This window comes from Patiria miniata, unplaced genomic scaffold, assembly GCF_015706575.1.
Source record: "Patiria miniata isolate m_02_andy unplaced genomic scaffold, ASM1570657v1 HiC_scaffold_2, whole genome shotgun sequence".
Classification (NCBI taxonomy): domain Eukaryota; kingdom Metazoa; phylum Echinodermata; class Asteroidea; order Valvatida; family Asterinidae; genus Patiria; species Patiria miniata.
The window spans coordinates 8,417,621-8,439,080 of record NW_024037058.1 but is presented as its reverse complement, the minus strand read 5'-3'; the positions used below and the strand labels follow the sequence as shown (position 1 = coordinate 8,439,080).

The 21,460-nt window shown below is 38.8% G+C and overlaps 1 long non-coding RNA gene across 1 annotated transcript; it reads right to left on the bottom strand.

The window, feature by feature from the left end:
• Nucleotides 1-6,522: 6,522 nt before the first annotated feature.
• LOC119726292 lies at nt 6,523-20,975 on the bottom strand. Its single transcript, XR_005270821.1, has 4 exons — nt 20,317-20,975; nt 12,641-12,728; nt 11,863-11,889; nt 6,523-9,524 (listed from the first exon to the last, which is right to left on the bottom strand). It is a non-coding gene; the product is annotated as an uncharacterized LOC119726292 (long non-coding RNA).
• Nucleotides 20,976-21,460: the final 485 nt, after the last annotated feature.

Here is a 21,460-nt window from a genome sequence, read left to right as displayed (position 1 = left end):
TATAAAAGTTAATTAACATTTTCATGATTAATTATGCGGTTAACATGTTTGTAATCTAAACATTGCTCCTTTAAGATCATTCATTTAAAGATTTTTTTCACAGAATATTTGTCAAATTCCAGTTTCTTTGAAACCTGCATATAGACTACATAACTTTGTCAATGTGCCATTTTTGTAAATTTCCCATTGATTGCCATTATCCAAGAGTGCACCTTTAAAGCGATTATCATGTACATTGTATACATATTATAATGTATATTTTTATAAACCAAATGCCAATTATGTATGTGTTGGAAATAACTATTTGTTTATAAGTTAATTGCATTAATACTATATCATGAATATATACCATACGAATGTGTAAAAACCCATTGATTTGTCATTACCCAGGAGTGCACCTTTAAAGTCAAATATCATAATTATTAATCAAATGGCATAATTTTTTTTAGATACTACATTGATGTTAAGGGTTAACATTTGAGAGATCTTGCAACTTGAACTGTAATAATGTGTAATTGGAAATGAAAATAACATGATTGAACATGAAATAAACGACTTTTTAACCAAAAATGGTGTTTTTAAACCTATTTTTTGTGTCAAAATTTTGCACAATTTATAATGTTGTTTAACTAACACACAAATGTCCAACTTCAAACACTTTTAATTCGGGAACTAGGAAGTAGGAACATCAGTGTAGTTGAAAAAGTCTCTAAACAAGGGATTTGCTCATGTACAGCATAATTTGAGTACATTTGCACATGTGAAAAATGATTAAAAGGTCATTTTTAGCTAATCTTAATTAAAAATGTGAGACTTCAGTGATGCTGGAAAAAAATAGGAGTGAAGAACGGCCAAGTTTAAACAGTTTCAGAAAGTTTCAAAACTGTCAAGGGTGTAGTTGTTTAGATACAAGGCCTGGAAAATGGAGGAAAAGGCATATATCGCTAATTTGCATATTTTGACCCATTTTGGTACATATTAAAATTGCCATAACTTTGTTAGTGAATGTCATATATTGACATGTGAGGTATCAAAATGCTTCATTTGTAGAGTACTCTCACCTCAGCCACAAAAGAACTCAGTCTTTCAGACTTAAAAAAATTCATTGTGATACCTAGTATCAGGTCAAGAATATGAAGTTTGATGAATTTCAAGATAAATGTTTTAACTAGTAACACAATGATACGGCGTACTGCATTGACACATAGGATGTTAACTTTTAGGGTGTTAAGGTTTGCAATCGAGACACAACCTTATAAAAGTGTTGTAATGTTAAGCAATTGATCAGCTTAAATATATATGCAATGTTAATCCCTATTACATGTTATTTCCCAGGCAGTCACATTTTGTGTGATTTAAAGAAAAATGCAAGGTTATCCCCTTACAGTTTTGAACGTCATACCTAATTTTCATCGAAAGACAATAGTAACCCCTTATTTTTCCAGCAAATCAATATTTTACCCAATTTGTTCTCAAACTGCCTCAGCCCAGCCCCGGCACCAACTAATCTTGATTTTCCAACTGAGCAGCCTATTTTTGCCAAAATTTGTAAGGGGATAAACCACTTGACATTTTGGAGTTTGAAAACAACTCGAAATATAGCCAACATTTTGATTACGTGATGCGATCAGGCCACACGAGTCATTTGGATATTCAGGCCAAAATAGGACCACTTCATCACATCACTTCATCACATTTCTTGGTGTTCCGACCATATTTTTTTAACTAAAGATGGTACCCACATGCGGTTTTATTATATAAGTGATCCAGGTCATCCAACGTTGACTTCTTTCTAATCGATGATCAAGCAATAAAACATCAGATCTTCGTAATGTTTATTTTATTTTCATTTCGTACATTGAACAATTTTCTTTTCACTTTACACAATGAAACATTTCAAACATTTTTTATTTGACAAATGACATCATAGAGAGCACGTTCTTAATTGTTTTAAACAGAAAAAGTCATTGTGTACATTACGTACGTTCACAAGCGTGCACAATAGGGCCAATTCAAGGTGAACAATGGACGGGAAACATTGTATCGGATATTACGAAATTCAGATACAACGAACATTTTGACCGGTCCCGTGGATTTGGCTATAACGGGAGACGACTGTATACAACAACAGAAGATTCTCGGGAAGATATGCACAATATTGGTAGGATGCTTGCAAAAAAAACCCAAATCATCAGTGTTTACCTTTTACCCTTGAATACATGCCGACACCTACCTATGATCAGTAAGTTTGAGAGCCGAATTCCGACCTATGACACCCTGAGTACATTGAAGAGGAGAATTGCTCCATTGGTCTTAAACGGAAATATTATCAAGGAACTCACCATTTTCTTTGCCGTTGTGTCGGCCTTTTTTGTGTGTCTGGAATGGCATATGCCTCCATCCATTTGCTGAAATGGTGCCCGACTACCAATATAAAGGCGTTATCATCTTCTCCCCTGGGTAATCGTCCCACAATGGTGCAACGTGTTCTATTGGAAGCTGATGTAAAGGTCCCAGCCTCTTATGAGGTGGCAACAGGTCCTCTTGGCATAGGTGCTCACCACCCTCAACAAGATCTTTTTTCAGCAGGAGAAGCAAAGGGCCACCAGCTGGGAGGCCTGGGGGCCAGGGAGAAGGAAAGCAAGGCTGATAAGACACCCAAGAGCACTGAAGGGAAGCACAATGACAAGGACAAGTAGGGAAGAGGGAGAACAAGGGTGGGGGCGGGCTTGGAGTGAAGGTAGGGTGTACGGGTGAGGCATTGAGGGTGTGTTGGTATCAACATTGGAGCAATGTTGTCCCAACATGCAAAATAATGTTGGTCCAATGTTGTGATCCACATTTGACATCGTTGGGCCAACATTGGACCAAAGTTGGCTTGCCACCTAGGTTTACACAAACCTGTACAATCTTTGCCTGAGCACCAGGCCTGCGGCAGCAAATAACTGGAGAAGTTGGAGAGCAGTGGCAAACGAAATCATTCGGGACTAGGTAGATAAGAGGGGTGGTATGAGGTTGGTGGCCGCGACACAAGAATTGGATGTCCTGGATATGGAAGGAATCATGAACATTTTGTTTTCTTGCTTTGCAGGCAAGAAAAAAGAGCTCCCTCTTCCGACAAGAGCCACAAGTCGAAGCGGACCTCAGCTGGTGTAGAAGTTAGTGACTATTACACAACAACAAAAGATTCTCGGGAAGATATGCACAATATTGATAGGATGCTATTCTAGAGGGCGCTAGTCATGTAGACGGACGTGTCAAATCGATGCTCCAGGGACCGTCACAATTGACTGGTAAATTCTCCATAAATCTCATGAAAATCTAAGATTTCAGTATTCTTGTGCCACTGGCTATATATCGAGTCTCTTGATAGTAATTATCTAACTGTGGTTATGCAGAGAAAGGAAAAAAAATCAGTCATTCTCGACTGGATCAGACGACTCGGTCAACCCGCCAGATGACGCCACTGACCGATCGCCTGGCACTATCACAGAAGAAGGCGACGCCATCGGCAATCTGAGGCGGGAAATTTGCAATCTAGCTGCCGACATAAATGCCAAGCTCGACAAAGCCCTCCTGAATCAAGAATCCCTACCTGGGAGAGTGGCAGATGTCGAAAGAAAGCAGAGAGATATGGAGGAGTCATTGGGCTTTTAATTGAGGAACTTCAGTCCCAAAACACGGTGATTTTTGGAATGGATTCTGATTCCATCCAGGAATTGCAATTTCATTTGGAATTGATTCCAATTTCCCCCAGCAAAATGAACATTGGAAAAACCTCCATCTGTGGGCATGAATAGAGGCCAACAGCTAATCAGAGGTCACTAAGACAATGTCATCTTAATCGCACGATTCAAGACAATCGGAAGTATTTACAATAACTAATATTTCCTCGAACTTGAAAAGAAAAGTGAAATTGTTTTTGCTTTTGAGTGGGACACAGACTGATAGCAGAACAAACATGGAAATTAGTACAATAGTAGACTGAAAAACAAAACAATAAAGGATGCATTTGTTATCACAAGAAAAGAAAAATGTGTGCTGGTTATCCCATTTAATAGATCTTTCTCCAATACAGGTGCATACAGATTTTAGTGATTTTAGATCTAACACTGTTTCCAATTCCTAGTGACAAGAAAAAAAATCTGTCATACTCTTGAGCGACTCCAATATTTTTGGAATGGATTCTGATTCCATCCAGGAATTGCAATTTCATTTGGAATTGATTCCAATTTTCCCCGGCAAAATGAACATTGGAAAAACCTCCATCTGTGGGCATGAATAGAGGCCAACAGCTTATCAGAGGTCACTAAGACAATGTCATCTTAATTGCACGATTCAAGACAATCGGAAGTATTTACAATTCCGAATTTTACACTATAAACATGGACAATGAATGCTAACCTTCACAGCACTGTAAACTCCACTGTTCATTAATTTACAATAATACATTTCTATTCCACCAAATCCCAGCAGTACAATCAGCGATCATGCAATAAATACAAGTGATGAAAGGAAGCACCGAGACAATGACAAGGACAGGTAAGGAAGAGGGAGAACAAGGGTGGGGGCGGGGTTGGAGTGAAGGTGGGGTGTACGGGTGAGGCATTGAGGGTGTGTTGGTATCAACATTGGAGCAATGTTGTCCCAACATGCAAAATAATGTTGGTCCAATGTTGTGATCCACATTTGACATCGTTGGGCCAACATTGGACCAAAGTTGGCTTGCCACCTAGGTTTACACAAACCTGTACAATCTTTGCCTGAGCACCAGGCCAGGTCAATATTATGCTGTGATCCTAAATTTTATTGGCAAATGAAACAAATTTTCACAAAAAGGCTTCTCAACAACCTTTTTGCGTCGAAAATGCTTGTATTTATTTCAAGGTTCCGCTGCTCGGACAAGAAGCACTACAGTGCAGCGTGTTTCTGCAAAATTTTCTACAGCTGGGAGAATGTGGTTCGTTGACCACTACAAAGTGCAGTCACGAACGCTGTGATACTGCGTGATACAGACGTTGTGTATATAGCGGTGTGTGCGACTTAAATTCTCTGTGTTTTTTTTTTTTTTAAGAATCATCGACCTGAAATATATTTTTACCTGAACCCTCCTACTATTTAAGAGGTCACAATCGGTCAAAATTGTCTTCCTCACCTCCTGGCTTACTGTGTACAAACCAATGGTGGTTTTGACCAATATTGACCTAACTAAACAAGGCTGACAATGCATGTGTCCATAGGAGGGTTAAATTATTTGATATAGGGCACAATTTTTCAGACCCTAAATACAGATAATTGAAAACTCCATAAAAGAACATTCAACCTACCGACCTTATTTTTGAAAGGCATGTAAGCGGAAGCAGATTTTTGTTGTTGTTGTTGTTGCCTAACCACTATCTCTTAACAAGGGGTTTAAACTTGATTCCCAACTTTTGTTGAGTGAAAAGTAGTTCCGGCCAGTGTTTAATTTTGTTAAAAGATTCAAGAAAGTTGTTTTAAAGCACTTTACCACAAGAGTGGGTAATAATAGATAAATAGATACAAGTACATGTACATGAAGGTGTAAATAACTATTTTGTACCCATACATACGTGTGCTATGAAATCCAGTTAAAGTCACTGGCTGCTGTCTTTGTGATGCTGGAAGTAGAACAGTAATTTCTGTGTGTTTTTTTTTTTTTAAGAAATAATGCGGGAGCAGTTACACTGAGTGATCCCAAATTTTTAACTTAAGATTGCTGGAAAAAAAACCACAATGAGAACTTAATACATGTAGGTAAATTGAATAAAATCATTTTTCCTTATGGATATTAAAGGGCCCATGATATGTAATTTTTAAAGGAAAGATACAACATTTGCAAACATCAAAAAACGAAATGATCCACTTATCACAAAATACCTTACTGGATTGTTAGGGAATGACAGTCTAAAGCATCCTGTAAAATTGTGGCTCCTGGTGTGCTGACATTTTCAAGAAAAATTGTATTTTTCCAATGCTGGTCGGCCGACCAGCACTGGAGAAAACTGGCTATTTTCAAAAACTACTCCATATTTCTTATATTTAGTTATTCCACATCTTCTTTGCAATTGATTACTCACCTGTCAATGGGTACAAGCCAGCTTAATTGATACTCTGACTGCACAATTCCCCAAAGTCAATAAATTGCTCCATTTCATCTTAAGTGGGGTCAGGGAACCAGACTACAAGAATATAATTGGTTTTCTTGGTTTTTCCAGCATCTACAAGCCAAAAACGTGAAACAAGTCAGTTTAACAATAGTTTAGAAACAGTTGCCTGTCGTAAATAAAACTGTGTATTTAAACAGGAAAAGTTTGTACTGTGTAAAGTGTAATTAATCTTTTTAAAGTTTTAACTTTTAACCCTCCAGCATGTTTTTCAGCAGGAGAAGCAAAGGGCCACCAGCTGGGAGGCCTGGGGGCCAGGGAGAAGGAAAGCAAGGCTACTGCAATGCTGATGACTATTATACATGTACTAACACAAAAAGGTTCTCTGGAAGAAATGCACAATACTGGTAGGACATTTGACATTTCTACTATACACGTAGATCATGTGAAGTTGCCTTTTTCAGCAGTTTTTCAGCAGGAAAAGCAAAGGGCCGCCGGCTGGAAGGCCTGGGGGCCAGGGAGGAGGAAGGTATTAAAGCTACTGCAATGCTGATAATAACTATTATACTAACACAAAAAGGTTCTCTGGAAGAAATCCACACTACTGGTAGGAGATTTGACATTTGTACTTGACGCGTAAATCACATGAATTTGCTTTTTTCAGCAAGAGAAGCAAAGGGCCGCCAGCTGGGAGGCCTGGGGGCCGGGGAGGAGGAAGGTAAGGCTACTGCAATGCTGATAGTGACTATTACACAACAACAAAAGATTCTCGGGAAGATATGCACAATATTGATAGGATGCTATTCTAGAGGGCGCTAGTCATGTAGACGGACGTGTCAAATCGATGCTCCAGGGACCGTCACAATTGACTGGTAAATTCTCCATAAATCTCATGAAAATCTAAGATTTCAGTATTCTTGTGCCACTGGCTTTATATCGAGTCTCTTGATAGTAATTATCTACAGTGTACCTGTGATTATGCAGAGAAAGGAAAAAACTCAGTCATTCTCGACTGGATCAGACGACTCGGTCAACCCGCCAGATGACGCCACTGACCGATAGCCTGGCACTATCACAGAAGAAGGCGACGCCATCGGCAATCTGAGGCGGGAAATTCGCAATCTAGCTGCCGACATAAATGCCAAGCTCGACAAAGCCCTCCTGAATCAAGAATCCCTACCTGGGAGAGTGGCAGATGTCGAAAGAAAGCAGAGAGATATGGAGGAGTCATTGGGCTTTTAATTGAGGAACTTCAGTCCCAAAACACGGTGCTGACGGAAGGAATGTCCAGAATGTCTGTTCAGCTGGAGACGGCACAAAAGAACATCACCACCCTCAAAGAAGCTATTCTTCAGCAGGAGCGTTATTCCCGCAACTTCAACTTGCAATTAAGGGGCATACCTGAGAACCAGTCAAAGGATCCCATTGTTCCATACTACCAGGTAAAACAGCTTCTGACTGATAGATTCGAAATAGTTTTTCGAAAATTTTTGAAAGAATTGTTTACAATGTATGTACGTACTCTTGATTTCTTACGTAAATACGATATATCAAACTTCCAGTTTGGGTTTCGTGCAAAACATTCAACTAATCTTGCTGTTCTTCATCTCATTAATAAGGTTGTAGCAGGTTTAGACAATTCAGAACACACCCTTGGTATTTTTCTTGATTTTTCAAAAGCGTTTGACACCTTAGATCATAATGTATTGTTATACAAGCTTAATTACTATGGCATCATGAGTCCTTCTTGCTTGGTTTCAAACTTATCTCTCTAACAGAGAGCAATATGTATTAGTTTACGACACTCCTAATATATGTTCCTTGACATGTGGGGTTCCTCAAGGATCTATTCTTAAACCACTACTATTTCTTGTTTATATAAATGACCTAGTTAATGTCTCATAACGTTTGTCATGTATCTTATTCGCCGATCAATTCAAATTTATTCTATAGTAACAAAAATATTAATAATTTGATTTACATTGTTAATACTGACCTTGTTCTGATATCAGACTGGATAAAAGCAAACAAACTACATAAAGACTACAAAAAGACTACATTGTAAGTGTATGTTATTCAGTAATTCTTTATGTTCATCACCAAGAACGATTGCAAATGGCGTTTGTAATTACTGTGCGTATCGGCGGCTGAAAATTTGACCAGCATCTCGTTTTCCACATACGGTGAGTCATTATACCAGAACTGACAGCTCAGTTATTTCTCCATGTTCTCCAACACGGTCTGGGTAAAATTTCCTGTGCAAAAGTCCAAGTGTGGACAGTGGTCACATTTGACCATTTCTCATTTTACCATCGTCTCGGTAAAACCTTCCAAAAAAAGTCCAGTGCAGACACGGCTATAGTAATAATCTAAAATGGTTAACCCATAAAAACCTTATGGAAAATCATGTGAACAAAGATAACAGTGTGATATAAAAGGGGGGAAATGAGGTGTCCATTAATTGGGCAAAAAGGTGGTTGAAGGGTTGCATAACATGGGAGGCTTGAGCACGTTCAGGAAAATTCCCAAAATTATTGATAAGAAAACATTTCAACATTGACATAATTAATGTACATGTAACAATAATATTTGATTTGGGGGGATTTCCTTGAAGTTGTTTAAGTCCCCCACGTTAGGCAACCCTAATTTTAGCCCAATTTACGGACACCTCCCCTGTTTTCATTATTGGCCTAAATATCAAGATTTTATCATTTGCCACATAATATCCCAATTAACTTTGTTAGGGTAACTGTGCCAGAAAGTGACTTTGTAAATTTGGAGCTCATCAAAACTGACGTTTGGCGAGACTACTTGATGACATCTGATGCAAAGTATATGTGAGCAACCTTAGGGTATAATAGTAGGCATTTTGGATTGTTTTTATGTCCTCATAATTATTCAGTCACTTATATGCTTTAGAAAATATTTGAAGTAAGGAAGTGTAAGTATAATCACAAAAATAAACTTTTCAAAAAATATATTAATGAACAATATACCCAAATATGGGAACAAATATATTACACGGCAGTTATTAAAGATTTACGCAAATTAGGCATATTATATTAAATTATTCCTTATAATGAAATAGTATAGTAAAATATATAGTAAAAATGGAAAGGGGGGGGGGGAATTTTCGCCAATGCAGTTATGCCATTGGTAGGGAGGCCTGAATAAAAATGATTCATTTAAGGTCAACATGGCAACAAAAATAAAATATTACAAAACAAAAATCATAGCACAATTTCTGCTGATAGACACTTTACAGTAAAACTAAGGTTCTTTTTGACAAGATCGCAGAGCACATGACACTTGTTTCGTAGCAATATATTTTCATATTTTGATGCTTTAATCTTACCTTAATTTACACATCTCTTCCACCTCCGATCTTTGTCTCCTCCTCTGTTTGAAAAAGGGTTATTTTACGTTATTTACAAACAATACAATCACAGTCAAAAGTTGAATCACAACCCAATCACATGTCAGTCAAAAGTCAAATCACATGTCAGTCAAAATTCAAATCACAATTCAATCTTCAGTCATGACAACTCAGTTTCGCATGTTCGCTGTACACAGAGCCCGCGTGAAAAGTTGAGTTCCGACAAACTGACGAATAGCATACACTGGGAACACAGTGTGAAGAACAACTGACCATCCGAGATTTTGTAATTTGGCAAACCTGACAAATATGTTTATGATGAAATAAAAACATCGCAAAACTTCTCTGATTAAATACATGCATGTAACATGATGGCAGAGTTGTAATGACTCAAGTGAATGACTCGACTCGAGTCCGGCTCGAGTCACCATTTTTGGTGACTCGCCTCGAGTCCCCTAAGGGCAAATGACTTGACTCAACTCGAGTCACTGCAAACAAATGACTCAATTCAACTCGAGTCCCTCATCAGAATGACTCGACTCGACTCGAGGAAGGCTAATAATACTCGAGTCCCAAAAATAAAAGCAAAATTTTGCAAAAAATATATGCAATAACTTTACGCCGGGTACCGGTTTTTGTTCACGTCAACTTAAAATGGTCGTGAATGATATACATACGTACATGTACATGTACGTGGTTTGATCATACATACTGTACATGTACGTGGTTTGATCTTACATACATGTACGTGGTTTGATCATGTTCGTGGTTTGATCATACATACATGTAGTGGTTTGATCATTCATACATGTACGTGGTTTGATCAGTGTCCCCTTAAGTTTAATGGCGATCAGCTGGCACCCCCTTTTACTTTTCGTTTCATCCAAAATTTTCAATGTTTTTAATTTCGATTTTTTTTTTTTTTCCAAATTGTTTTGACTGACCCACCCACCCCAGTTTTTGATCTTAAAATATTGATTTTCCATTCAATAAAAAAAACATAAGTTCAGTGACAGTAGAAGGCAGCTGGAGTCCGTATACAGTACCTTTGCAACAACACGGCCCACTGGCATTCCCGTACGTATAGCTGCCAGCTTTTCAAAATCCAAATTAGTAATCAACCCGCGCGGTCATTTTCAACTGCTCGTATATTAACAGTGTATGTACCAGCTTTAATACCAACATCGAGTACAGGTACATATTAGCCCGACTGCATCTGGCCTCAAGCTCTGTAGTACGGCCAGACAGCCAATGCTCCCCTAAACGCTGAACTCTGATGTAGCAATTTCGCTACTGATTTTGATCGAGATTATCTTCTCATCCAGGACAGACATTTCCAAAGTTAAGGTTCCTAGTTGTAGAGGAACTCATACCTTTTCCAAAAAAAATGTTCTTTTATCCCAAAATCTTCATCCATATTGCCCAAAATACAACTTTCAGTCATCATCTCCCATAAATATCGGCCCAAATTGTTCCTCAATGCGATAACAAATGGCGGTCGCGTTGTAATTTATGCATTATGCGAGGGCGCTTGGGCAAGATTATGAATCTGCATTGCAGTTCATGACGTTTGTTGGTCGCACGGCACGGCTGGCCATACAAACAAGAGGTCATCAACTGAACAATGCATAGTGCGCCCGCATAACGCATACATTACAATGCGGCCGCCATTTTGAAATTGCATGGAAGAACATTTTCGGGACGATATTCGTGGAAGATGATGACTGAAGGTCATCTTTTGGCCAGATGGTTAAGATTTTGGGATAAAAAAACATTTTTTCGAAAAGGTATGAATTCCTTTTTGATTAGGAACTTTAACTTTGGAAATGTGTGTCCTGGATGAGAGGATAATCTCGATCAAAATCGATAGCAAAATCGCTACATCAGAGTTCAGCGTTTAGGGGAGCATTGGGTGTCTAAAAATTGAGTATAGCATTCCAATTTAGCAGTCAGTTGTAAAATAATTTTACAGCAGTACAGCATTCCGTGGCTCAGCATAACCTTCAAATAGCTTTCCAATATATAAGCCTATCATATCATGGACTTCAAGTCACATGACACAGTGATGACCTTCCATTCCACAGATTAACCGTCAGTGTGGGAAATTTGAAAACTGCAGTCAGTTGAATATTGTCAGCGCAGAGTGCAGTAGACTGCACATAGTCTTGCAAGAAATTGTTGAAATCATGGACATTACGTCAGATGTGGTTAAATATCAGACTAGCCCAAATGTTTGTCAGACAGCGCTTCAATGGAAATTCCAAAATCACTCGGCAAACTTGTTTCTTTTGCTAATCTGTGGTTTGGAGGATTTTCTTCAAGGAAAGATATAACCTGAAGACCAGATTGTAAAATGCTTACCTCTGCCCTCTTCTCTTCTCTCTTTGCCTGTAAGAAAATGGCCGAAAAAATGTTTTATTCCATATGATACTTTAACCCCAACTCCCTATGATTTAATGGGAACCATACCCATTCTGGCAAATTCCAACACCATATGAGAAACTGCACACATTTATTTCTGACTTGTTTTGCCCTTTTCACACTAAACAAATCTCAGGTTGACGCAGGGTTCACGCAGGTTTGAAAACAGTGGCGGATCACAGAGAGGTTCGTGCCGGGGGGCGCAACGGCTCATTGGAGTGAAAAATTACCTTATTTTACAAAATTTTGGTTACTGCCAGGGGGCGCACGCCCCCATGGCACCCCCCTAGATCCACCAATGGAGAACATGCATTGTTTCACACCGAGATTCATTTCGCTCCAGAACAGGGTTGAAATTCTTGCCAGGGTTCAAAAAAGTAGAAACTGAGCATGATTAGCTAATGATTTGCACGAAACAAGTGTCAAACGATGCGGGGTTGAACGAGGGGTTGAAAAATCAAAAACTCAACCTGGGGTGGCACTGGGTTCACCCAGGGTTGAGTGCAACCCGATTGAGAGGCTCTAATGTGAAAAGGGCTGGAGGTGTGCCAACCCAATGTAACAGACTGTCAATTTAGGGGTACTGTACCCATCCCCGACAGATTTCAATAAAACATGCCGTTGGGGTTGGATGGGTTGAGTTCTGCTAGGATTAAGGATTCTTGAATATTTTTAGATTTGTTTTCCCATTACTGCAATTTGTATCGTTATGAATTACCAGGATGAAGTTTACTTCCCTCCTCCTCCTAGAATAGTCGTTTTGTTTCTGCCGCCTCATTTGCTCACTTTGTTTTTTGTATACATATCTAAGAAAAACATAAAACAATTGGTAAGTGAAACTGAGATGATGGATAGGTGAAATATGCATGAACATCAATATCTGGATAAGGTAGGTTGGCAAATAATTTTTTTTTGTAATTTGGCACGTGAAAACCCCAAGCTGGAAGCAATAAATGTCGCTAAATTTAAGTGTCTTAATTATGTTTGAGAAAAAGCGAATCAGTGTGAGCTAGGCAACTTGTAAATCTTTTCTCTGCAAATGTAGAAGACGATTTAGTAAACTCTGTGCTGGATTTCCCCACGCTAGGAGTCCATAATTGATGTGGGACAGAATTAAAAGTGTTGTATAAAGTAAGTTTGGGAATATAAAATTTTAGCCTATTTGTGGGAGAAATACATTCAAGAAAAACAATTAATTATAAGAAATTACAAAGGGCGGGGCTCAGTGATGGTCAAAGTGAGTAGGGTATATCTTGTGGTACTCTACTCCCAACCCAGGGGGAATCGAATAAGTTGTCATGCACTACAACTTACTTGGTCATTACATCAAGGCCTTTCCTTGCCACACCCAGGCAAAACCTGCACAGCCCTCCACAGACAACCTATCCCTAGCACAGCACCCAGCAGACTGAAGCACAAATGGCTATTTCAAATTCCATACGCATGGGGCTAACAATAGATTTATGCAAATAACATGCTGCATGCCTGGCTGGACTGATACACACTCAGCTCAGGGATGTGGTGGATGAGAGGGGCAGGCTAAACCAAAAATAGAAGGCGGGGAGGAAGGTAATGGCGAAGGGCCATTTCATTACGATATTATACCACAATTTAAGATATTTTGCAGAAAACATGTTGGGGTATTCATCAAAGTTTGTCTCAAGCTCACATGATCCACAAGGTCAAATATAAAATTCAAAGTAAAGGTCAAAGGTCATCACTCTTCAAATTGCTCCAACATAAAATGTTATAGAAAATTTGGATTCCTTACGATGTAAGCTTTTCAAAGCAACCAAGATATTTGGCTGACAGGTTATGGAGATATCGTATTCATTTGAAAATTGGTGGCCACACCCATTTTGACAAAAATTGCAGAACAATGGTGGGCAGTAGTGAAAAACCTTTTAGTCGGTGGCACTAAAACTGAAATTTAATTTTGTCAGCCTTAATTACATTTCTCAGTTTTCTAAGGTGTCAAATGGGTAATTTCATCTCAAATTACCCAAATGCGTATACCCCAGCTCTTTAATTCAAATTTGCTCATATTGAGTATGGGGGTTGATTTTGTCTGAAAACGCTTAAATCTTAAGTTTAAGTGCCATCATAGAGCAAGGACCCAAGGAGTTCGTACTCCAAGACTTCAAAAGTAAAATGATGGTCGCCACGCTCGAAAGCTACAATAGAAAGCACCTGGCGCCAGCTTGCTCAGTTGCTCACTACACTAATCTCGACACAATAGAGATCCGCCCTCACTAATGCCAGAAAAAGGAGTTTGCATGGCTTCGTAGACAGTACCATAGTAAATACGCATGCGCAGTTGTCATACATCGCTAAAAATGAATGATTTTGAAGTGTTTGTTCGCAGTTGGATGATACTGTATATAAATGTGGTCAACATCACTGGAACAATCATTTCATGCAGAACAAAATGCTCTGTACCTTTAGTGTGAAAACTTGTGACATTTTCCCAAAAAACACATTGCATCAATGATATATTGCCAATTAAAATGTCTGAAAATACATGAAAACTTATCTGAAAGAAATCCAATTTATCTCCAAGTTACAGGGACAAATAACGCTTTTAAGCACCAACAACTGCACATTGCTAACTTGAGTTCATAACTCACATCTAACAACTGCGCAGTTGTAAAAACCTATCTTGTCGTAAAATATATTTTTCAAAAAAGAGCAGCGACGTGACATGACTTATTATGCAGCATATAGGGAGGTTGTTGGTTACCAACTAAAAAGGCGGCGACGATCATCGTGTTCAAAGGCCGCTGGCATTCACGCTTTGAATGGTCCAGGCTTGCGGTCACAGTGCTGTAGCTATAGACATTCCCGAGGGATTGGTATGTTAATGGTCAAAATGTAAATCGCCCAAGAGTTCTGCAGACTCCTTGGGTCCTTGCTCTATGGTGCCATCAGACAAACGTGTTTTGCGCTACCACCAACCAGTGTTTGGTGATTTTGGCCAAAATAGGCGTGGTCATCAATTATCATACGACCTTATCTTTATACCTGTTGGTTTAATTGGTTAATCTTGGTTTCTTTGGAATGGCAAAATCACAAGACACAAGAAATCCAAATTTACCAATACCTTTCAAGTTGAAGTATTTTCAAGTATTATGACATATTGACCTTCAAGTTGACCTGCAATTTGACCTTCAATTTGACCTTGTGGATCTTATGATCTTGAGAAAAACTTAGATGACAATTTGTCACCGTTTTCACGAAGAGCCACATATGTCGAAAATTTCAATTTTTTCGATTTTGATTGTTTTCAATATTTTGCATTAAAACATTGTACTTAACCATTTTGACCTACTTCTGTAAGCAAAACATCATTAATTTCTAAGTTACATTAATGTTGCAAGGGGCAGAAATCTCGATATATGCATTTTGCATTTACACGAAGAGCCTCATACATTTTGGCCCTTTGGACGCGTACAACACCCATGGCACGGATATACGTAAAAGTAGGTCAAATGAGATATGCGTTTTCACGAAGAGTCACATATCTTTGTTACATTTTCAGCTGCGCGCGTGTACTCACGCGCTTATGGAAATACACGTTGACCAGAAAGGGCCAATATGTCGGAAACCTGAATTTGCATTTTTACGAACAGCCACATATCTTTACTAATTAATTTTCACCAATTAAGTCTAATTACTGGGTTCATGTAAAAATTCAGCTCTTTTAGAATCGTTTGATGGTTTCCTTGCTGCACAAAGTTATTGCAAAGTGGTATTTTTTGCAGTTTTAAAATATGAGAAACTTCTTTTGCGATTAGGCCAAAACAAAAAATATTCGGTCTCTGGTCAGACCAAAGTTCCGGAATTGATGCGGCGATGCATTTTTTTTTTTTTTTTTTTTTTTTTTACTATTTTGCTTTTGTTGTGTCCTCATATACATTGGGGTCCTCCATATTTTGCCTAGGTGCCCTCCATCATTTGCCTTGGAGCCATTTCACCATTCCTTAGCACTCCTTGGTGCAAAAATTTGAGGAAGTGCGGCAATAGAGGGCGCTGCTGTAGCTACCACGGACAATTTGAAGGAAAAAAAAAAAGGTTGACACGCATGATTAAAATCAACGCGCGCGCTGACCAGAGACCGACTTGGTTTTTTTTGGCCTTATCTCGAAAACGCTTTTTCTTCAAAATCGACATGTGGCTCTTCGTGAAAACAGTGTTGAATTGCATCCCAACATGACTTCTACAAAATATCCCAAAAAATGGGGGTAATTTAGTTTTTTGTAATATATTTTTTTGTTTGGTATCTAGCTTATTTCAAAGTTGGCAAAAGTGTTGCAAAATGATATACTCCCTATACATATACACATTTCAGGGTAAAACAAAATCCCTGCTTTAAATCCGCTAGTTCACTGCATACATGCCAACTTCAGATGAGCTAGAAACCAAACAAAAAATATATTCCCAATTGTTGGATATTTTGTAGCAAATATGTTGTGGGATAATTTTCAACCAAGGTCATCACAAGCTCATGTGGTCCACAAGAAAAATTCAAGGTCAGAGTAAAGTTCAAATTACTTTAAATTACTTGGCCATGCCCAATTTTACCAAAATTGCAAACAAAAGTATCGCAGAATCAATTTGCCCGATGGCCTTAAAATTATTTTTTTTTAGACTTTGTTCAGCCTAACTCGCCATGTACACTAAATATGAACCAATTTCAAGGGGATGGGGTTTAAACTTTTTTTCTGGGGGGGGGGGGGTGATTTGACAGGAATGATCTATATATTTTGTCTTTTTCTGTGTTTCTTCTACTGTAAATTGCCTATATGAAATGCTCGTTAAATTTGCCCTCCCATTTCTGAAAATCAATAGCTTTCTTGGACATTCACATTGCATTCTGAGTATGAATGATATGATTGCAATGCAGTTTATACAAAATTTTTAATTCATTAATTGTAACCCTCTTTCTCTGGCTGAACATTTGTTCCTATTCAAATTCAGTCAATTCTGGTTTTAACAGTTAATTCCCCAGCTTTACATGTTCTGCATGTTAGAGTACACTGCAATTGAAAGTTAACATGGGAAGGGGAATTTTTCTTCACAGTGTTTCTCCTCCCAGGAAATTCACTTTTATTTCACCAAATGTGAAAAAGAAAAAAGTATCACACAGTGGGAAAACATTTGCATACCTTTTCACACAAGTAGTTGGAAACAAATGATTTCCCTATTGTGTAAAAAGGTGTGAAAACAGTATCCCACTTGTGTAGAAAGAAAGAAAATGTTTTCCCTCCAGTGAAATGTAAACAATGTCCCACTTGTCCGAAAATTGATGATTTTTCCCACTTGTGTTAACCCTAAAGGGGCCGGGTTATTTTGACCATCTCTCAGCCGGGTGAAGGCGGATTCCACCCCCCCCCCCCCCAAGATCTTGGTCATCTAGTGCCGAAAAATTTTGAAACTTGGCACATGCATAGAGCAACTCTTCCTAAACATACGCAAGAAATTTCATGACTATAGGTCAAAGGGTTTTGGAATTATGGCTAATTAACTATTCATATGTATGAATGGCAATTCTGCTCTGTGTACACGACGTGTATGCGAAAATTCAGTTTGCGCCGGAAAATTTTTCGCTACGCGGCAACCCGTTGTCCGATTTTTATGTTTTGGGTATCAAAAGATGCGCAAAGCTCGAGGCTAAAAAGTCATAAAAGCTGGGGTTGCGAAAAAAATTTTTTTAGAGGCTATCACGGAAAATGTTGAGGGGGGGGCGGATTCCGCCTTCGACGAGGCTATATTAGGGACATGGTGAAAAAAATCTCTCTCACGTACACCTTGCATGGGAATCATAACTCGTACGTTGGCCTTATAACTAGTACTCGAGTACTTTTTTGGAGTACTCGTACTCGTATTGGAATGTCAAAGTACTCGTACTCGAAATGACGGTACTCGTACTCGGGCAGCAAAGTACTCGTACTCGACATTTCGAAATTGTACTCAATCATTAAAGTACTCGTACTCGAATAGCAGTACTCGTGGAAAAAAATGTTATAGCTTCACTTACCAAGGCCTTATTATTTTATCGATTCTTTCAGTTGGAAATTGTTGATTGGCTTGTTGAGATATCGAGATTTCCTGATTTTACTCCGTGCAAGAACGGACAAACACATTTAACAGCTTGCTGTGAGTGGGTCCGTATATCAGTCGACTGGGCCTGGGCCAATTACGCACAAGGAACCATTTGCCGTATGCCGTAAGTACTCGTACTTGTACACGGAAGTACAAGTTCTCGTACTCGTAGATCCGATCTTGTACTCGGAGGTACTTGTTCTCCTACTCGGCAACCTAAGTACTCGGCAGTACTCGGTACTCGGAAAAAAAGTACTTGACTACAACACTGGTGTTAATTAATGTCTGCTCTGGTGTCTGGCAATTCCAAGGGAATCCAATCAATCCATCCTGTTTGGTCAATAGTAAATACATGTGGGAACAACATTTTCTCTTATAACTTTCGCCCATGGACAATAATGGTGGTTTGCAAACAATATTTCTCACATAAAAACAAACTGGGGCGAACTACCGCATATAGGCCTATAGTGTCAGTTCGTAAAACATCATTGCATCATACTTGTCCACACTGTCAAATTTTTATGAAGTGATAAAATAGTACACGCGCCAGTTCGTAAAAAGTTCTCACAACGTACATGATACATAAGCGCATAAAAAATGGTTTAACGAACTGAAAAACTTGTTTAGAGTTTGTTTTCTCCACTAAAATTCCGATTATGACTCTAACCCATAGGTGTATTATTAAAAGCACCTTCTGTGCAGGTGACCTGCAAAATTTTACCGACAATTGTGATGTTAAACTATAAAATTTGTCATCTGAAAACTCGCATAACTTTGAAAGCGATTTCCTTGAAATATAGTTATGAAGTAAAATGCTTGTTTCGCCAGTTCGTAAACACACCCCCAATATATGTAGCGGGTCAAAAATGGCGAAGTCCCTATAAAATAATGAGAATCCACAAAATCCAGATTTGTTTTGCTCGTATATGGTGCCGCGTACATGTAACCACCTCAACACACACTGACAGCAGCACCAACAAAATCATCAATATTTTTCGGTAACTGTTGTCTGTTTGGGGGGGGGGAGGGGCTGGTACCATCTGTCCATGGGGGCACTGTTCAAAGCCGATGATTGTGCATACTAATGACCAATATACGGCGCTTTTCAGGGCGATCCATGCGCGAATTTTAAAAAAGGCACCTCGAACGGGCGATGGGACAAAAAAGGCACGACTTCTTTTTAAAAAGCTAGGCACTCGTTCAGAAAAAAAAGGGCACTTGTTCATGAAAAGGGCACCCTTTACAAAATATTGGGGGGGGGGGGGGTGAGTGAGTGCTGGTGAAAAAGGGCATTTGAATGGAAAACGGCAGTCCTTACAAAATATTGGGGGGGGGTAAATACCCCCCCCCCCCAACGCCTGTTGACCCGGTATGTTTACAATGCAGTTTTCCCTCCAGCATTAGGCCTACATGGCAAATTTGTGATGAACATGTAAGGCCCAAAAAAAAGTTCTGCTCCCGATTACATGGCAGTCAAAAATAGGGTAGGTAGGTAGGGAAATGGTTTATTTTGCCAATTTTTTTTAGTACGATCATATGGAGGCGTCTGCGTGCAGTCAAGGGTAAAAGGTAAACATTAATGGTTTTGGGTGTCTTTTTTTTCAAATTTTTCCCATAAAAAACATAGGGTAGGGGCTCTCAGAATAGGGTTAGGTAGGGAAACCGGAAGCAGAACTATTATTTTATTGGCCTAAGCTGGAGTTACCCAAACTAGGTGTGAAAATGGTTTCCCACTTTCGTGAAAAGGTGAAGTTGGAAAGAATGTTGTAACCCGACGCCACTTTTTTCTTCATATATCATCTCAATGAATGTCAGTGAATGCAAAAATGGTGATAAGACATAAATCTGGGACTGAGAAACATTTCCATTTTTTTTTTTAAATTTTTTTCGACTCTTCGTAGACTTTGTACACAACCGCTGTGGCATCAGGTTGCAACATTTTTCCAAAGTCAAATTTAGCAGGGAAAACTTTGAAGCATTTACTGAGAAAACACTTGGAATTTTCAGACCAGTCTCATAGGGTTTGTGAACAGAATATTAAGCGATTTCCAGGTATGGAACTCATTTCTCCTATTCATAGGCTTTTTAGCAATGCACTGTCACTACATTGCACTTGAAAAGTTGGCAGAATGGGAATATAATTAGGCCTATTTCTCCACTTTTTTCTCCTCCCAAAGAGTTTATTTTCATTTCACAAAGTGTTTTTCAGCCTGTAAGTTACTTGTCACAGTATTTACACAAAATGTGTTCATGCAAATATTTACGTTTTAGGCAAAAAGGTTGCAAACTTACTTTCACTGTTCTGTCCGTCACCTCCCAGATAATCTTTGCAATTAAGTTAGAATGCGCAATGCCGAGTTTGCCGCCAATTTACAACATGTGCTTCAAATGAACCGTTTGCGAGTTCGTCTGGTATATCCCTGGTCCCGTGTCTCCGACTCTGATTTCATAAGCATCGGACGACGCGAACCAGTGATTGTGGAAAGTACCTTCTCACAGCTAGTAACCTTCCACGAAGCCATAAAGAAGAACAGTCTCTGCGCATACGTTGAGGCCAGAGTAGAAATGTTTATAATTTTTCTTGAGTTGCTTGAAACTTTTAACAAAACAAAAAATGTATTTCAAATTCAAAACTATCCCAAAAAGGTCACTGGAAAACACATTCTTTTCTGGAAACTAGGTTAAAAATTTACATAATGTCTTTCTTGATGGAGGACTTCACATTCGACTGAAAAATAAAAATCAAACCTTCGAACATTTCTCAACTGCACAAATTCAGAATTAGTACATAAGCCCATTAATAAGAGTAAGTCATTCAGTTTCTTAGCTCCATGAGTCTACAAAATTTTGAAGGTGTAATGTGTTTTAAGGAGAAATAGCGGTAAACTTACTTGATTTTGTTCCCGCTATTTTACAGCCGATCGGCAACACCAATGCGAAAAAGCACATGGTCCCTGGTACCTCGTCCCTATACGGTCAAAAGCACTTTGCGCCGGGAGCCAGTTATTATTTTGTTTACAGTGTACCGTGCCTCATCACTGGCCCATCTTCAGCGTAGTGATTCGTAGACCACGCCCCGTGTCATTTCATTTTGGCACGAAAGTTTTTCTCCGCGCGGTTATTTGCATAAAATTATTTTCGTAAAATGAAACTTTCGACTAGAAAGAATTGTTTTAATGCTGTGTGAGGGGAAACAAATTTTGTGAAAAAATATCTCGCAAGTCTGTTTAGTACTGTGATGATGGTATTTTTTCCTATTCATACCTACTGTACATATTTAATTCAACATCCTAAAATGTTCAAGTTCGATGGTCGAACGGTAAAGACACTTGCATGGAAAATTAGAAGGTCGGGGGTTCGAATCCCACCTGTGCAAGCATAGTTTTCTTTTCTTACAAGTTTTCGGACAATACTCCGTAGGCGTATGTTTTTAAAA